The sequence below is a fragment of the Gorilla gorilla genome, chromosome 12 (assembly GCF_029281585.2).
Source record: "Gorilla gorilla gorilla isolate KB3781 chromosome 12, NHGRI_mGorGor1-v2.1_pri, whole genome shotgun sequence".
NCBI lineage: Eukaryota > Metazoa > Chordata > Mammalia > Primates > Hominidae > Gorilla > Gorilla gorilla.
In genome coordinates, this window is record NC_073236.2 from 111,850,315 (window position 1) to 111,870,739 (window position 20,425).

The following is a 20,425-nucleotide window of genomic DNA, read 5'->3' on the forward strand; positions in this document are numbered from 1 at the left end:
CACTCCAGCCTGGGCGACAAGAGCAAAACTCCGCCTCAAAAATAAGTAATTAATTAAATAAAATTAAATTAAAATGTCCACAAACTCTTTGATATTCCTACCTTCAAACGGTGGAGATAATTCCCTTTATCTTAAGTGTGGGCTAGACTTAAATAACTTCCAGTGAAATGAGTAAAAGGAAGTGGCAGTGTAAGACTTCACACTAGGTCAAAAAAGGCCCTGTGGCATCCTCACTCTTCCTTGGATTGCTTGTTCTGGAAGAAGTCAAGCCCCATGTTGTGAAGACATTCAAGCAGTCTTTGGAGAAGCCTATGTGATGAGGCATCAAGCCTTCCTAATAACAGCCATGTGAGTGAACCATCTTGGAAGCGCATCCTCCAGCCCCAGTTCATCTTTCAGATGGCTACTGCAGCCACTTGAGAGACACTGAGCTGTAACTTCTCAGCTAACTCAATCCCAAATTCCTAAGCCAGAAAAACTGTGAGATTATGAATGTTTATTGTCTTCAGCCACTAAATGTCGAGTAACGTATTATGCAGCAATAGATAACTAATATAACCTATCGATACATGTCTACAAAAGAGGCTATCAGTGACTTCAAATATAAATATATATAATATCCCAAACAATATACTAAAGAATAAAAAGCCTTTTAAGCTGTCATATTACTGATATGACTAATAAGTACAGTGAGGAACACTGACCACATTTATCATATTTACCAACATATATACGTCAGCATTGAATACAATGCCTGAGTCAGAGTCACAATTTAATAAATTATCGTGGCTGTTTTTATTTATTTATTTATTTTTTATTTATTTATTTATTTTTTGAGATGAGATGGAGTCTCATTCTGTCGCCTAGGCTGGAGTGCAGTGGCGCGATCTCGGCTCACTACAACTTCCACCTTCCAGGTTCAAGTGGTTCTCCTGCCTCGGCCTCCTGAGTAGCTGGGACTACAGGCATGCGTCACCACGCCCAGCTAATTTTTGCAATTTTTTTTTTTTTTTTAGTAGAGACAGGGTTTCACCACGTTGGCCAGGCTGGTCTCAAACTCCAGACCACAAGTGATCCGCCTGCCTCGGCCTCCCAAAGTGCTGGGATTACAGGCATGAGCTACCGCACCCAGCCACAGTTCAATAAATATTGTTGAATAAATTGGTGGATCCTTTTCCAAGAACAGCTCTGAAGGAGATTTTCTTACATTATGATAGATTTCATGTCCTGGGTTTCTTAACAAAAGGCAAAACCAGGCAGGGCAAATGGAGAGAAAATATAATTCCTTAAAACTTTCTGTATTCAATATATTGCTTTTTAAAATTACGTTTTTATTGCAAAATAAAATACAAATATGGAAAACTACACAAAACCTTTCTATAGCTTAGCGAATTACTACAGGACAAAACCACCCAGGTAGAGAAACAGAACTTCGTCAGCTATCCTAGAAGCCCCTTCAAGCTGTGTGTGTGTGGATGGATGTAGTTTCCTTTCCCTCATCCCAGACTATTCAGGCTTAGAATAACAGAGGCGATATTAAGGAGAACCACAACCCAAGGAGTGGCTCCTGTCACGGCCAGAACCTCGTGAGCACAGTTCTTTATGGCATTATAATTTGCTGCTAGCCATAGTACCTGTGAGTGAGAAGCCAGAGCAGTCTGACCGGATCAGGAATAGGAAGACTGTCAATGTAAACTTAGTATCTTTTTTTATGTTTAATACGTGGCATTAAAGAGGCACCAGTGGAATTTTCAGGTGAGAAAAGGTGATAGTGGTAACAGGTTTAGACCTCACACTTATGAACAAGTCAGGATTCTTGCTTTGTAGATTTTAATTTGGGATAGCTTTATATTACAGTGTTGACTAAAGTTAAACCGCCTTGATTTGTTATGATTGTCTAATAAAGAAACTTCTGATGGTGTGCTAAATAAATGAAGTTGAACTTTCAGCTGTGTGCCCTCAAGTAAATGGTTCTTTTTTTTTTTTTTTTGAGATGGAGTCTCACTCTGTCGCCCAGGCTGGAGTGCAGTGGCACAATCTCGGCTCACTGCAACCTCCGCCTCCCAGGTTCAAGCATTTCTCCTGCCTCAGCCTCCCGAGTAGCTGGGATTACAGGCACCCGCCACCACATCTGGCTAATTTTTGTATTTTTTAGTAGAGAAGATGTTTCACCATGTTGGCCAGGCTGATCTTGAACTCCTGACCTCAGGTGATCCACCCACCTCCGCCTCCCAAAATGCTGGGATTACAGGCGTGAGCCACCGCACCCAGCCAAGTATATGTTTCTTTACTGCAATTATGGATTGCCTGGGTGCATTAGCATAAAACTTCAGCCTCACACATGCCAATTCTCAAGTATATGGGTCTATGACAATTTTCTAAAATGAATCAAGTATCAATTGAACATTAGAGTATAGGAATCATTCAAAAGGCTGATTATGAAAAATGAAAAAGAATAGCTTCATGTTGATTTCCAGCTTTTTGCAATATCATTTACGATAACTAGAAAACACTGAATCATTCTAAAATTATTATGGGAATTTGCTTAACTTCATTTAAGTTGGAAAACAGATCTTACACAGCCCACAGCCTTTACAAGGCTTCTAAGTCTTGCCCTTTAATGACGTAATTGTTTAGAGGTGCTAATAAAGTTTCCTGGACAGGCCAATATACTTCAAATGAAACAAGATTAGATTACTCCACCATTTTACAAGATAGCCTGCAGATGCCCACAAGATACGTAGTAGCAAACTAAGTTCCATTCAGTGCCAAGTAACTTGCTAATGTCACTTTTTTAGAAAGAAAGGGAGGTGAGATTTGTTGACAGGACTACCATGGGTCTCTACCAAAAAGTTCCTGTCAAAAAATAAGCATTTTCACAGTTCCACTGTATCAGAGACTACAAAGAATATGTGAAGCATTGAAATCCCAACCCTTCATCCAGTGAAAAGGGCTTGCTCTACAGGAAGCCTCCATGGCAGTCTCTTGGGGTAAAAAGAGCGTGGGCTTTTGAGTGAGACAGACCTGAATTGAAATCCAGGCCCTGCCACATACAGTTAGGATAACCCTGGGTAACCCATTCAACTTCTCTGAGCTTAGGTTTCTTCATCTTAAAAAAATGAAGATAATAATGCCTTACTGGCTTACTGGATGAGTCAAGATTTTTTTGATCGTAAGTGACAGGAACCCAAATCACACTCACATAAAAAAAAGTTACTTATTGGAAAACTATGGGAGGGGCTCAAAGATTCCAAAGAAGAGCTGGTTATAGGAGCTGGAGCCAAAATAGTTTCTCAAACCTCAAGGACCAAAACCAAAAATCTCACCACTGACAGTACTCTTTCTCTCTAAATCTTTATCACTCATCATTTTCCATGTTGGCTTCCTTTCATTCTCACTGTGTAGAGGTGCACTGTCCAATATGGCAGTTACTAGCCAAATGTGGTTACCGAGTACCTAGAATGTGACTAGTCTGAACTGAGAGGTGGTAAAGGGTAAATACACTGGATTTTAAAGACTTGGCACAAAATATGTAATCATACAATGAGTCATTAACAATTTTTATTTTGATTATATGTTGAAATGATATTTTGAGTACAATGGGTTAAGTAAAACATTATTAAAACATTATTTCACCTACTTTATTTTAGTTCTTTCAATGTGGTTACTAGAAAATGTTAAGTTGCATATGCGGCTTGCATTATATTGGTACTGGACAGTGCTGTCTAGAGTCTTTTCCCATGTGATGAGAAACACAGCTTCTTATAGTTCTGGACTCAATTCAAGCTTACAAACATCTCAGAAAAGAAAAGGATTTTCCCTTCCTACTTCAGTTTGTAAATGTCCTAGGAAGGACTCTGACTGGGCAAGCTTAGATCACATACCCAGTTCTTAAACTAACCCCTGCCAGGCAGAAGGGGAACTGCACTAGACAGTCCTAGCAGAATCACATGGATGAAGGAGGGAAAAGAACATGGGCATGGGATACTACTACAAGAAGAAGGGGAAAAGACGTGCTAGGCAGACAAAACAACATACATCCACTGTGCCACCTTACAGGGTGGCTGTGAGATGTCTTTTATTCTGACCAAAGTCTGTCTCTAAATGCTAGTGGTGACATTAAGTGGCTGTAAGTCATAACACAGAATGGCACACATTAGAAACCCTGGGGATAAACACTTCAGATTTCTACACCTGAGTGTTCATCAAATGTACCTAAACCAATGATACTAAGCCCTAGATGCTGGCAGCTTATAAGAAGGATTGATTTCAAAGAGCAATTGGTGAAGATCTCAGCTTTACTCTACATTGATGTGAGCTGATAATGCCTTTTTAACACAAGTATCATTGCTGATAATGCAGAAGAAGTTTTATGAAGCAGGTAACAATCCTGGAAATATGGGTTTTTGGGGGTTTTTTTTTTGAGATGGAGTCTTGCTCTGTCACCAGGCTGGAGTGCAGTGATGCAATCTTGGCTCACTGCAACCTCCACCTCCCGGGTTCAAGCGATTCCCCTGCCTCAGCCTCCCAAGTAGCTGGGACTAGAGGTACGCACCACCACACCAGGTTAATTTTTTGTATTTTAGTAGAGACCGGGTTTCACCATGTTGCCCAGGATGGTCTCTATCTCCTGACCTCATGATCCGCCTGACTCAGCCCACAAAGTGCTGGTATTACAGGTGTGTGCCACCATGCCCGGCCAGGTTTTTTTTTTTTTTTTTGAGATGTACTCCTGCTCTGTCACCCAGGCTGGCGTGCAGTGGCACAATCTCAGCTCACTGCAACCTCCATCTCCTGGGTTCAAGCAATTCTCCTGCCTCAGCCTGCCAAGTAGCTGGGATTACAGGCACCTGCCAGCATGCCCAGCTAATTTTTGTATTTTTAGTAGAGAAAGGGTTTTGCCATGTTGGCCAGGCTGGTCTTGAACTCCTGACCTCAGGTGATCCCCTGACTTGGCCTCCCAAAGTGCTGAGATTACAGGCGTGAGCCACCGCACCTGGCCAACAATCCTGGAAATGTTTATATGCTGTTTTGAATCTACTACCAAATACAACAGGCCATAAAGTCTACAGCAGCAGTTCTCAAAGTGTTTGGGACTCCCTTTTACAAGTAATGAGAATCATGAAGTGCTCCCATTTATGTGTGCTATCTCTGTTGACATTTAGCCTATCTGAAATTATAACACAGGTTTTTTTAAAAAAAAAGTTATTGAGATTTTATCACGTTTTCTTCTAGAAGTTGTATAGTTTCAGGTTTTACTTTTAGGTCTTTAATCCATTTTGAGTTAAACTTTACATGGAAATATATATATATGTCAACAAATATATATATGTCAACAAATATATATATATGTCAACATATATATATATATATGTCTTTTCAAGGCATGGATTGAAGTTTCTTTTCTTTTCCTTTCCTTTTTTTTTTTTTTTTTTTTGTTTTTGAGACGGAGTCTCACTCTGTTGCTCAGGCTGGAGTGCAGAGGCACAATTTCAGCTCAGTGCAAGCTCCGCCTCCCAGGTTCACGTCATTCTCCTGCCTCAGCCTCCTGAGTAGCTGGGACTATAGGCGCCTACCACCACGCCCAGCTAATTTTTTGTATTTTTAGTAGAGACGAGGTTTCACCGTGTTAGCCAGGATGGTCTCGATCTCCTGACCTCGTGATCTGCCCGCCTCGGCCTCTCAAAGTGCTGGGATTACAGGCATGAGCCACCGCACCAGGCCTTTTCTCTTTTTGTTTTTTAAATATAGATATCCAATTGTTCTAGCATCATGTGTTGAAAAGATTATCTGTTCTTCTCTGAATTGCCTTTTGCACCTTGGTCAAAAATCAATTGTCCACGTATGTGTGGATCTATTTCTGAATATTCTATTCTGTTCCAATGATCTATACTGGTATATTTTTTTCTAGACCATCATCACACTGTCTTGATTACTGTAGCTTTATAATAAGTCTTTGAAATCAGGGAATGTGAGTCCTCCAATTTTGTTCTTCTTTTTCAAAATTGTTTAGGCTATTCTAGGTCCTTGGTATTTCAAAATAAATTTTAGAATCAGATTGTCAATTTTTACAATTTCTGCTGAGATTTCAACTTGCTAGAATTGTGCCAGATCTATATGCCAATTTAGGAAGAACTGATATCTTACGAGATTAAGTCTTCCAGCATATGAACATGACATATCCATTTGTTTAGATCTTCATTAGTTTCTCTCAGCAACGTTTTGTAGTTTTCAGGATAAAAGTCTTTCATATCTTTTCTTAGATTTATCTCTAAATATTCCATAATTTTGAGGTTATTATAAATGATATCTTTAAAATATCAAATTTTAATTACTTGTTAGCCTATAGAAATATAATTGATTTTATATATTGACCTTGTATCCTGCAACATTACAAAATTCACTTATTAGTTCTAGAAGCTTTTTTGTAATTTCCTTAGGCTTTTTGACATAGTCAACAATATCAGCTGTGAAAAGATAGTTTTACTTCTTTCTTTCTACTCTAAATGTTATTCCTTTTTCTTGCTTTATTGCTCTGGCCAGGCCCCCCCAGTACTGAATAGAATGGTGAGAGTAAACATCTTTGCCTTCTTAATCTTAGAGAGAAAGTATTTGGTCTTTTACAACATCAAGTATGATACTAGCTATAGGATTTTCATAGATGTACTTCTATCAGGTTGAGGAAGTTCCTTTCCATTCCTAGATTCCTAAGAGTTTTTTAATCAGGAATAGATGCTCAATTTTGTCAAATGTTTTTTCTATGTCTATTGAGATAATCACATGATTTTTCTTTCTTAGTTTGTTAATATGATTAGTTATATTGTTGATTTTTGAATATTCAGCCTACCTTACATCCCTGGGATAAACTCCACTTATTCATAATGTATCATCCTTTTTATGTATCATTCTTTTGAGTTTGTTAAAATTTTATTTCAAATATTGCACCTGTGTTTATGAGACAGATGCATCTGGAGTTTTCTTTTCTTGTAATGTCTTTGCTTGATTTTTGTCATCAAGTAGTGCTGTCCTTACAGAACAAGTTAGAAATCATTTCCCCTTTTTCAATTTTCCAAAAGATTTTCTGTACTATTTCTTCCTTAAATGATTGGTGGAATTTACCAGGGAGGTCATCTGTGCCTAAAGTTTTCATGGTGGGAACATATTTAACTATAATAGACACAAGGCTATTCAAATTACCTACTTCTTCTTGAATAAACTTTGGTAAAATCCGAGAAAATTTCTAAAATGCAAGAACACACAAGCAAATATGGCCTTGGCTATGAGAGTGATGACATAACACACCATGTAGCCTCTGGAAAACTCCACTATTCACTCATGAGGTATGGAAATTCTTAATTTTATTTTGAAAATAGTTTTTACCTCATGTACTCTCTGAAAGAGTCCTGGAAATACCAGCAGTCCTTGGACCATACTTGTGAGCTGCTGGTCTATGGAAAAGAGACTAAGAATGCCAACACTATCAATATTCCAGGATCTTCTGCTAAAGAGTATTTTCATGAAGTACTCACATGACTTTCTAGGGTTAACACAAAGTTGACAAATCTAAATCATATCCCATCCTGCTTCAAGAGAGTCAAACTGCTTATGAGCAATCCTGGAACAAGGAGAAACACCAACTTTATTTCTGGGATTCACACATCCCAACTATATAATATGATCATAATATGAAAACAAATCTGCAACAAACAGTTACAAGGAAGAAAATGGATCTTCAGAAAAATGAAGGAAAGAGGGTAGATCCCTTTGTGACATTATTTTGTCATTAAACTAGATCAAGGTATGTGTGTACTGTTAAAATATGTTTTAAAATATTTTATAAAATAAAAAATCCCTCTCTTCTAGTTCTGTATTAAATGTCAACCAAGTCAAGGGCTTCTCCTATGCCAAATCCTGGAAATGTATTTATAAATAAAAATAAAAAGGAGGGGCGTGCTGGGTGACAATGATTGTAAAACTCAGCTAAGCAAAAAGAATAAAACCGAAAAACCTCAGAGACACCTCAGACTGCTGTATCTCAGGATAAGGGAGGCAACGGTAACCAGCAGCCACAGAAGGCACAGGGCGGGCTCGAATAACGCTTCTCAAACCATCCACAGTGAAGGAGCCATTGTTGTTTGTTTCTCTCTAATCCATCACCAGCTGATGGATTTGCAAAATACATTCAAAGTGAATTACTAGAAAAAGAAATCTTTTAAAACACATACAAAATACAAACCCAACATTTCTATCATTAGATTCAACAGATATATGATTATTCTGTCAGCTGCTTTTAATGTTTCTAAACGCTCTCAATGCTGTGTTTGTTTCATCAAGAACCAAAACTGATGCACTTTGGGTAGCGCTGGCTAGAAGGTTCTGGCATCTATCCTCACCCCTACTTTCCCAGGTTAATCACTGAGTTAAGTGACCATGCACCCCAGCTGGTATATAAAATTATACAATGTTTATATATATACATATATATATATATTTTATATACACTTCAGAAAATCTAAAACATGCGTCACCTGAAGCCTTGATATTAAGTTTTCTATCACCTTGAGCCCTGACTATGATAACAGGTCTGGATCCAGGGTCCAGCCTCACTTCCTCCTTCCTCCTCTCCATCATTTTATATTATGTTTCTGGCAGATTTCTATTCCTAAATACAATCCCAATTGTAGTACTACCCTGCTCAAAAATAATGACTAAAATTTGAGTTAAGTATTTAAGGCTGTATCACTATGTCTTTAAAATGCCCTTCCTTTCTTATCTCCCACTACTTTGTACGCAAGTTCTACGTTTTAGCCAAACTGGACTGTTCAACTGTTTTCCAACTGTGCTACTGTTGCCACCTAAAAAAATGCTTGTTCTTTCTGTCTAGCTTCTTTTTTTTTTTTTTGAGACAGTCTCGCTCTGTCACCCAGGCTGGAGTGCAGTAGCGTGATCTTGGCTCACTGCAAGCTCCGCCTCCCAGGTTCACGCCATTCTCCTGCCTCAGCCTCCCAAGTAGCTGGGACTCCAGGTGCCTGCCACCATGCCCGGTTAATTTTTTTGCATTTTCAGTAGAGACGGGGTTTCACTGTGTTAGCCAGGATGGTCTCGGTCTCTTGACCTTGTGATCCTCCCGCCTCAGCCTCCCAAAGTGCTGGAATTACAGGCGTGAGCCACCGTGCCTGGCCTGTCTAGCTTCTCTTTATCAAAACCAAGTCTTTCAAGGCCATTCCAAATGTCGCCTCCTTTATAAAGGTTTTTTTCCCAGCCAGGTGTAATCCTCTCTCACCAACCTACTAAATTTTGTACTTTTCTTAATAATTAAGTATTATCCTAACATGCATTACACTATTATCTGTGTAGTCACCTTACACCATTAGTCAGCTTTTACCTTTATTTGAGTTGTAGGTCTGCTGATTGATGAAAATGGAGTAATGAGAACAGATGACAGAAACAAACCGGCACAACCTCTGTCAGGTGCCAGGTGGCACCTTTAAGATGTGGGTGAAGAAAACTCTACCATAGAGGAAAGTAGTTCCAGATTTAAAAAAAAAAAAAAGGTCACCTGTAGTGATCACATCCCATAATTCCTGTTAATCTCACTGTGCTACCTGGTTCCAATCCCCACTTCCCTTTCTGGATCATAGGTTGCAAGGCTTCCCTCATAAACGGACTGAAGAAAATAGGGCAAATCCAAAAAGCTGATATGAAGGGATTAAGTCTACACATTGGCTTAGAAAAACCAACTGCTTAAAACTGGATTAGTAAGACAAGGAAGTATGGTCTTCTACAAACTCAAGAAGTACTAATTAATGTTGATGCTTAGAGTCTTAATAAACACTGACCTGATCAACCCTCCCTGGAGTTTTGTGCTTATTTTTGGGCACCACAGTTTAAGAGAGATGCTGGCAATCTGGAACACTCCCTAAAGAGAAGTATGAAGATGGAGAAGGATTTAAAAACCTGCGACATATTTGGAAAGTGTAAAGGACTAAGAATGCCTAGCCTATAAGTTTTAAAATACAAGTGTTGCTGCTATAATATGATATATGCATTCCTTAAAAAATTGCATTCTAGTAAATTACGTACTAAAAATAAGAGACTTATGAGGAAAATATAGACCACTTAAGGCCTGCACAACTTTGTAAGCACAGCACTGACAAAAACCAAAGTAATTTCAGTAAAATATTAATGTATTTAAGATGCTATATTCCCAATAATAAGTGATACAATAAATAATACAGTATGCCTCCAAAGCTTGCTATGTTCATCTGTATTAGTGTACTTTGCATTTAGTTGCTGTTATTTAGTGGTCAAAATAATTAATGTGCTAGAGAAAAAGTCAACTGTAAGCCATAGCTGCTTTTGCATTACACTGAGAGGCTTCTACTATTTACCAATTGTGAACGAACTAATTCATGTTACTAAAGCATGTCCTGTAGCAGAATAGACTGTACTTAAATGACAATCACTATAAATGGGGACAGGGTAGCAAAGCAGGTCAACTGATAATCATTTGAGATACACCTACATTCTAAAATAGAAATTTTGAAAAAAAGAAAGAAGCACATCAGAAAAAAAAATTTTAAATAAACTGTAAAACAATAAAAGAAAGCCAAAAGAGGAAGGCTCTCTTTTTTAAAAAATAAATTTTATTGTGTATATTTAAGGCATACAACCTGATGTTATGGGATATATACAGACAATAAAAAGGTTGCTACAGTGAAGGAAATTAATACATCCATCATCTCACATAGTTACCCATTTTTTGGTTGTTGTTTTTATGGCCAGAGCAGCTGAAATCTACTCATTTAGCATGAATTCCATATACGGTACAATTTTATAACCTGTAGTCCTGTTGCACATTAGAGTGCTAGACTTGTTCATCCTACACAGGTGCTCTTCGTACCCTCTGATGTACAGAGAAGATGTATCCTACATCCCCCCATTCGCCACTCACCACCACCCCCAACCCATGGTAACCTCTGTATTGTTCTCCGCATATATTTGAAATTTTTTTTAAGATTCTACATACAAGCGAGATCATGCAATACTTTTCTTTCTGTGTCTGGCTTATTCCACTTAGCATCATATCCTCCAGGCTCGCCCATGTTGTGGCAAATGGCAAGATCTCATTCTTTTTTAGGACTGAATAATATTTCAAAATGTATATGTACCACAGTTTCCTTATCCATTCAACCACTGTGGAACAATTAGGTTGTTTCCATATGTTGGCTATTGTGACTAAAGCTGCAATGAACATGGGTGTGCAGAGATCTTTATGAGGTGGTGATTTCATTTCCTTTGGTTATATGCCCAGAAGAGGCATTACTGGTAGTTCTATTTTTAATTTCTTTAGAAACCTCCATTGTGTTTTCCGTAATTGGTTACCCCAATCTACATTCCAAGAAACTACCTGTAACTTCTTTTTTCCAAGAAACTACCTGTGACTTCTTCATTTTTACTAAGAAAATATATATACCATTGTCAGAATTACCATAAATCATATTTGGAAACTTAAGGCAAGTAAAAATTTAAGTTTTGAATTCTACATAACGGAAATCAGAAGAGAGGAAAAATTAAGTAGTAAACATAACTCTGTCATAATTTCAATGAAATTTTTTCTTCTTTTTTTTAACTTTTATTTTAGGTTCAGGGGTACATGTGCAGGTTTGTTATACAGGTGCATTGCATGCCACAGGGTTTGGTATACAGATTATTTTGTTACCCAGGTAATAACCATAGTACTTGACAGGTAGTTTTTTGATCCTCACCCTCCTCTCACCCTCCACCCTAGGGTAGGCCTTTGTGGCTATTGCTCCCTTTTTTGTATCCACATATATTCAAAGTTCAGCTCCCACTTATGAGTAAGAACATGCAGTATTTGGTATTCTATTCCTGTGTTAGTTTCCTGAGGATAATGACCTCCAGCTCCAACGCTGTTGTTGCAAAGGACATGATCCCATTGTTTTAATGGCTGTACAGTATTCACTTGTGCATATGTACCACATTTTTTTCATCCAGTCTACCACTGATGGGCATTTAGGTTGATTCCATGTTTTTGCTATTGTGAATAGTGCTTAGTTCCACAGTAAATTCAATACTTTGAAATACAAATTAAATGACTTAATGAAATCAAAACCATTTCTATTCTGCACCTGCACCAAGCTCAGAAGTGTATTAAGTACCATCATATTTATTATCCCATTAATAGTCTCAACAATCCTGTGTGGTAAGCATAGCTATCTTAGTCAGTTCCAGTTGCCATAACAAAACACTATAAACTGTGTAGCTAACAAAATACTATAAACTGTGTAAAAAACAGAGAGTTGTTTCTTACAGTACTGGAAGCTAGAAAGTCCATGATCAAGGTAGCAGCAACTGTGGTGTCTGGTGAGGGCCTGTTTCCTAGTTCACAGATGGTGCCTTCTCACTGTGTCCTCAGGCCTGTTAGCCCTCTAGGGCTTCTTTCATAAGGGTATTAATCCCATTCACCAGGGCTCCACCCTCATAACTGAATCACCTCCAAAGGTCCTAACTCCTAACACCATCACCTTGGGGATTAGGATTTCAACATATAAATTTGGGGGAAGGTGGGTATAAAATTTCAGATCATAATAATAGCTAACCTCATTTTAACGGTTTGGGAAACTAAGACTTGAAAGATAATTCAGTAAATTTTATGTTATAACAGATGATTTAAAATCAGAGAGAAGATGGAATAAAAGAAGGAAGGTTAAAAAAAAAGGGTAGGGGGAGAAAGAGAAGAAGGGAGACTTCAACAGGTTGAAGGTACTAATCAAACATAAACAGAGACCATGGTATAAAAACCACGGACACTCACTGAGCCAAATCCCTTTACTTATCTATTTATGATGCACCAGGTGTCTTTGTGAAGAAACACTCCCCTCCATCATCTAGAAAAGGGATCGGCAAACTACTGCCTATGGGCCAAATCCAGCCCAATGCCTGGGCTGGATAAAAAAAAAACGGTTTATCCTTTACTTTAAAAATAAACGTTGTTTTGTTTTTGTTTTTAGAAATTCATATTTTTTAATTGACAAATAATAACTGTACATATTCATGAAAAACATAGTGATGTTTCTATACACACAATGTATAGTGATCAGATCAGGGTAATTAGCATATCCATCATCTCAAACATGAAAATAAAGTTTTATTGGAACTCAGCCACACTCATTCATTTACATATTGTCTGTAGCTGCTTTCATGCTATGAAAGCAGAGTTGAGTAGTTGTGATAGAGACCATATGGCACACAAGTCTAAAATTTTACTATCTTGCCCTTTAGAGGAGCCTGCTGGACCCTGAACTAGAGTGTATTTTTCCCTAAGTCCTGTCTGCTCTCTAGAGAAGGGAGGTGGAACAAGGACGAGGTACTGAGCGCAGCCATGGGTCCAGTGCTTAATAAAGAAAGAGACAGATTCCCTGCAGTGTTAAGTGTTCAGACCATCTCACTGCTTTCTTTGTGATTAAGTCTCAAATGCAAATTTTGGCTCAAATTTAGCAAGGATAAATCGTCTTATTACAGGAGTAAACAGCACCCTACTTTTATGGCACTATCTTCCCAGTACTCCTTCCTACTTTTAGAAAAGTATGCCCACTCCTATTTGATTAGACAGAAATTATTTCCTTTAAGATAAGAAGATGACGGTTCTGTGTGAATTCTTTATGGTCCTTCAAGTACCAGACGACTATTTTGCTTTAAAGCTAGATTTTGCAAGAGTGCGTTAAAGCAGTCTTTCTCTCTAAAAGCTGACTATTAAGTATGACTTTACTGAATCAAAAAAATTCCCTGAACTAAAAAGTCTCAAATTCAGAGGAGTTATTTAATCTGTGGTTTAGAGAAAAACTTGTAAGGTCAGCCTTTGAATTTATATATTCTTATCAGAATCAAAGGCTTTTCAATGTTTCTATCTTACATGTGCTGAAAAAGAATTATAATCAATACATACCACCCTAACAAGCTTGCTGGATTTTAAATAAAGAGAATATCTGGGGGGAAATTACCAGTTTCCTTTCTAGCAAACATGTAATACTAAATGGGCTTCAAGCATTTCCAAATAGTAAAAGACAATGCAAGAATTCATCCACAAAAAAATTCCAGTAACGTTAATCAGTCTGATGTTCTTCTGGGTGCAGAGAATGCAAAATCCTCCCCTGTTCCTAAGGGCAGATGAGAAGAATGAGAAATTTCAAAACTCTGCCAACTTATTCAATCTTTAATGGCAAGTCACAAAATGTGACTGTCATACACACACTTTGTTTTTTAACACTCACGCCATTACCTATTTCTCCTAACTATATAAAAGAATGACAGCACCACTTGCAATGGGCTTTTCCAGGCAAAATTTCCTTTAAACTTTTCCAGGAGAGAACATTGATATAATGATCATATTTAAGCATATCACGAATTAAAACAACTTCTTAAGAAACCTTCTCTATGATTACGGCCGGGTGTGGTGGCTCACACCTATAATCTCAGCACTTTGGGAGATCAAGGCAGGCAGATCATTTGAGGTCAGGAGTTCAAGACCAGCCTGGCCAACATGACAAAACCCCATCTCTACTAAAAATACAAAAATTAGCCAGGCATGGTGGCATGTGCCTGTAATCCCAGCTTCTGGGGAAGCTGAGGTATGAGAATTGCCTGAATCCCAGAGGCGGAGGTGGCAGTGAGCCGAGATCGTGCCACTACACTCCAGCCTGGGTGACAGAGCAAGACTCTGTCTATTGAAAAAAAAAAAAAAAAAAAAAAACCTTCTCTATGATTATTTTGGCTAGTATGCTATCATTTCAGTTGTTTCTTCTTAATAGTTCCACTTGATCATTTCAGTTCTTCAAGTTTCCATCCCATTTCCAAAATTCATTTTGTCAGATACCCACTGAGTATATTTTCTAATCATTCATATCCTCATGAACACCAACAATCTGGCCTCTATTCTGGTCATCCTACTGAAAGTGTTATCTCTACTCTCACCATCCCTATCATCCTCACAAATTCAAATGCTTTTTTTCTTGGTTCTAATTCTTTCAATGGCATTTGAGTATTTCCTTCATCATGAACATTTTAAAACCTTGACTTGGCCAGGCATGGTGGCTCATGCCTGTAATCCCAGAACCTTGGGAGGCCAAGGTGGGTGGATCATCTGAGGTCAGAAGTTCAAGACCAGCCTGCCCAATGTGGCAAAATCCCCTCTCTATTAAAAACACAAAAAATTAGCCGGGCCTGGTGGCGGGAGCCTGTAATCCCAGCTAGTCGGAAGGCTGAGGCAAAGGAATTGCTTGAACCTGGGAGGCGGAGGTTGCAGTGAGCCGAGATGGAGCCACTACACTCCAGCCTGGCCGACAAGAGCAAAATTCCGTCTCAAAAAAAAAACACCACACCTTGACCTTTATGACTCTGAGCTCCTGTTGTCCTTCTACATATACGACAATTCTCTTCCATTGGATTCTCCAAATTCAGGCTTCTCCACAGTTGTGTGCAAAACTTCCTCCTTCAAAAGGTTCACTTTGGTTTCATTATCCTGCTTCTTTTCCACCTTGACCTTTTAGCACCTCTCTCATTCTAGCGGCCAATAATCAAAATAAGATATTCTGTCAATACCTCCAAACAAACACAGTCTTGGGCAAGTAATTGAATTTCTTTGGACTTCTCCTTATTTTTATGTCAATTAAGCGAATTATCCAGAAAAAGATGAAAGAGTAGGAATTTCAGAGCCAGAAAGAAGAGCATGAGCAAAATGACAGCACTGGGAATTCTCACAGCACTGGCAGGACACTGAGGATAGCTGCCTTTCTGAGATTAAACACACATTTTGGGAAGCTGTGTAAAACAGCACTGCATGGGAGAACGGGCTCTAGAAGCAGCATCCAACAAGTAAGTACTACTCATTTTGAGAAACGTTACAGGAGACTAACAGTAACACTGCAGGAAGATTGGGAACTGAAGAGAATGGGGCCAAGGAAATAGCTCTTACCATGATAACCCAGTTATAAGGGGATTAAGACTACCTGCTAAATGAAGTCTAAAATCAAACTTCCAGCATTCAGTATCTTTCCAACTTTTTTTTCTGGTTTTATCTCTCAGTAGTCTCTTGCAGGAAATTTCTCTTGCAACCTAGATTACTACCTACTTCCCAAATCAAGTATGTCCACACAGTCCCACCACTGACTGCCTGATCATCCATCCCTGATCTGTTCCTCCTCCCCTCCAGCCTTGAAAAGCTACGCCACTTAGAGGTCTAGCTAATGCCCAAACTTGGTCATAAAGATTTTATGACCTAATCATTCCAATCCATAACAATCTTATTCTTTTTAAAAGCTTACTGGGCAGGTAGCGTACAAGTTAACACTTAACTATTTATCAGTAAATGTTAACTTATCAATTATATTATAAGGTCTCTGAGGACAATGATTATGCTTGAATTTCTTTTTTGTTGTTTGTCTAATCCCAGTATCATTTTATGGCAAAATCAGTACTTAGGTGTTCTGCACAGTACCGCACTCAAAAACCAAGCCAAACTCATTCTGGCCACTCTGTTGCAGTTGTGATAAGCGGCTCAGGATATTGAGTGGCACTGCAGTTCAGGGTTCTCCTGTTACCCACTGGGTCATAGTAAGATCTCCCTGAATACCACACTGTATAGTATAAATCAAGGAAAGTGAAGAAAAGCCTTCTGCCACCCACCTGGTACAAGACAGTTAGGTTTTAGAGCAAGGGTCACAAATTAACCCACAGGCCATGGCTACGACATAGAAGTGCTCTTGCACAGTGTTTGTAAACAATATTTATCATTGCTATTACTTAAAAGATAGTAGTTTTTCATATTAACAACAACAAGAAGAAGAAGCCCTGAGATTCTGGGCTTCTTTTAATAACATCTGGATATCCGGCAACACCAGTCCCAAATTATCAAATGGATAACAACTCTGTAGCTGTATAGCAGCTGCTGCCTTTAGATGAAGCACGTACATGCTAGTTCACTCCAGTCCCTACCATTTCCTATTGTATTGTATCAAGTCAGATTCACTCCTTTTCAGTACTTGCCTGGCTCTGTGAATATCTGCATTTGCTACTAGGTTTGGTTAGAAAGCAGACTGACTATAAGTAAGTAACCGGCTGGCCAATGTCAGGCTGAGGAGGCTGCTCCTACATCAGATAATCTCAGCACACCTAGATGCTCTCTTCCATGTTAGTGATCTGCTTAGACCATTGCATAGTTACATATTCACAACTCTCTGCCTATCCTAGGCTCCTGAACAAGTCTAGACACCCTGAACTGAATTCCTGCTTTCTGCCTCTGTTTGGCAGAGTGACCTGGGCTCTGCACTGATTGTGCCCTGACTGATCAGTACAGCCACAGTGACTTCAGAAGAAGGATGAGAACTTCATCTCTTGTATAAACAACCTATTTTAGCTTTTTCACACTCAATTAATTTCGCTGTAGTGTCATGATTCGGATTCCACAGTGGAACTAAATTTCTACATGCAATCCATCAGGATGAATGGGCTCAGTGTGTGATATTAAATAATGCCAATAAAAGTCCAAGTACTTCAGTCATAGTCAATTGGTTATAGCCTTACTTCTAACCTGGGCTAGGGCTCACTGATTTCTAGTTTAGAGATACTCCAACAACAATTTAGCCTACATAAACAATATGGTCTTTTCTTACCCAACAAAAAAAAGTTAATGTTGATTTTCTTTGTATGGTTATATTTGCCATATCCACTATCAGCAGGAAATAGTTGCTATTTAACCCTCCAGTTCAGTGGGATAAAACAATTTGCCTCCATATTTTTATATGATGCTACTGAAGGGATTCCTAGCTCTAGGATTTAACTTCACTGTATTCTGTATAAAACTGGCTTATTATTTTAAGTGACCAATTCAAACACACATCATATTTACAAGTAAGCCTCTCCTATCCCCCAAAATACTGTATTCTTAGTTTCTAAGCTTCTTGTTCAGAGAATAAAAATGTTAGTAGACAATTCAAACCTTTTCTTTAGCTACTTTTCTATGGAGTATGGTTTTACAGAAAACAGAAGCAAAAACAAAAACACAGCCTTCTTAGCATCATATTGTTAAGTTCACTAATTCTCAGGACAAAAATAAAGACAGGAATACACATACAGCACTTTTCACCACACTCTAAGAAAATTAAGAGCAGCAGCATCTAATGACTAGCTGTTCGTTAAGAGAAAGTATGTAATTATAAAACCATCTTTCTTTGGTTCAGTAACTGTAAAGAATACTTGCACTTTGATCATTTCTGTAATCTCCTCTTTATGCTGGGGACCACGATTTCTCCCCATAAACACACCAGTTGAGAAGTTCAGGGGTACACAACTGAGCCCAGTGGAACAGACACAAGACAGTTGGTCTACGCCTGATCTGTAGAGTACTAAGTATGGACTGTTTCCTGCTATACAGACCACAGAAGAAGAGGATTTGTATGAAATTTCTCATCTGGTCTACATGAGCTCATGCTGGATTTCTACCACCTGCAAAATGAGAATCCTAACAAATACAGAAATATTTTTCGTGTTTATGTTAGTGATTCATCTGACCCTTTGATTAACCTCAACCAAAAGTGAAATTCAGACTCTGAAATCAGACTTCATCTTCAGAATAAATTCACTCTATCCCCTGTAAGAACTACATATGTTTACAATACAATATTAAGGGAAATCATATCACTGAATATTGAATGGCTTTTTCATTTTAACATAAAATAATTCTATTAGTGGGTAAAACAGGCACATCTGGTAATATGAACTTATGAGTGAATGATGGCCTCCTCACAGTGTAATGAAATGTCATTGTAGCAAATCAATAGGGTATGCAGTCAAACTCCATACTACTCAATATTTTCAAGTTCTACCTTCTCTTTTATTTGTTTGAAATGATAAGGTAAAACTATATTGATGCTGGTGAAGAGTATCCTAACCCTAGGAATTCAGGAAGTTTATTTTTGTAGTTAGACTATCAATTATAGGCCTAGTAATTAGATGAGGAGCATCCAAATGCAAATAATATGTAAAGCAGCTCCTAAGGCAAACTTCCTTTGAAGAGCATAACCACATGTTACAACAACTTTAGGAATGTAGATATTAAAACCCTCAACAAGTATTCTGGATTGTTTCTGGTGTGCTGGTAGGTTTCTGTTTTTGTTTTTTTGGCTGTTGCTTTGTGTTATACAAGAGTTTCTCCTTTTTGGTCATTGTTGTTTTACTCTTTTTGCATGAACTTTAAAGATCCAGAAGGACATTAGTGTTGCAATGTAGATATTTTATCTATAGAAGAGACATCATTTCACAGTAATGCAGGGGTTAAACAACATTACTGTTTTGGCAAATAGATTCCACCTTTCTCTTAACTGACTGGCAAGGAAAATAAGAACAGCATATAAAGTTAGAATTCTTAAAATAAAAATATGATAATTTGATGCTGAAGAGATAAATATGAGATTATGAGCCAACAAACATTTTTTTTTCCTTTGACCCTTCAAGAATATGAGCAGAGGCAACATCAATTTCAAATAAACAGGAAGACTGCTGAAACTGATAAGGCACAGTAAATTAAAACAAAGCACTGTAACTGTAAATTGTGGATTATATAAATCAGATACTTTCATATGCTGTTGAACTTGCCTCTAAATGAGCTGAAAGAGAGTTTTAACTGGAATACATGGAGGAGGTCCTGAGTATATGCTATAAGGGTTTCTTAGAAGACTGCTTACTAGTCTAATAGAGCACAGTAATTGCCAAAATCAAATTAATTATGCTTGGTTATCACAAATCTAATATATATATTTTCCACAACAGGATTGTAGAGAAACTGATAGAAATTGATTATTTCCATTCTTATTTGGACTTTACAACCCTTGGGTACAAAATGGAGAACTAGTCAACTGGAAACTAAAAACGAAAGTTTAATGAAGTACAAAAATCCTATGTTTTACTTAGAGAAAAAGAAAATAATTTTCTTCTTTAGATGAACTGTATAGACCAGGAACAGTGGCTCACACCTGTAATCCCAACATTTTGGGAGGGTGAGGTGGGAGGACCACTGAGACCCTTTCTCTACAAAAAATAAAAAATTAGCTTGGCACAGTGGTGCACGCCTGTAGTCCCAGTTACTCAGAAAGCTGAGGTGGGAGGATCACTTGAGCTTGGGGTGAGCTATGGTCACACCACTACACTCCAGCTTGGGTGACAGAGCAAGACCATGTTTCCAAAAAAAAAAAAAGATGGAATGTATTAAAAAAAATTCCCTGACCTTTTCTATGGTTTATAGTTTATATTCTACTAAGTCATACTTATAACCATTATAAAAATTAATATCTAATATTATTTATTGATTAGTATAATATGCAAGCAAACTTGTACAAAGATTCTGTCTTTT

The 20,425-nt window shown here is 38.0% G+C and overlaps 1 protein-coding gene across 14 annotated transcripts in view; it reads right to left on the minus strand.

Annotated features, from left to right (window-relative positions):
* Positions 1-20,425, minus strand: part of BABAM2 (BRISC and BRCA1 A complex member 2) — a 452,513-nt gene that overhangs the window by 271,386 nt on the left and 160,702 nt on the right. The gene's annotated exons all lie outside the window — the stretch shown is intronic.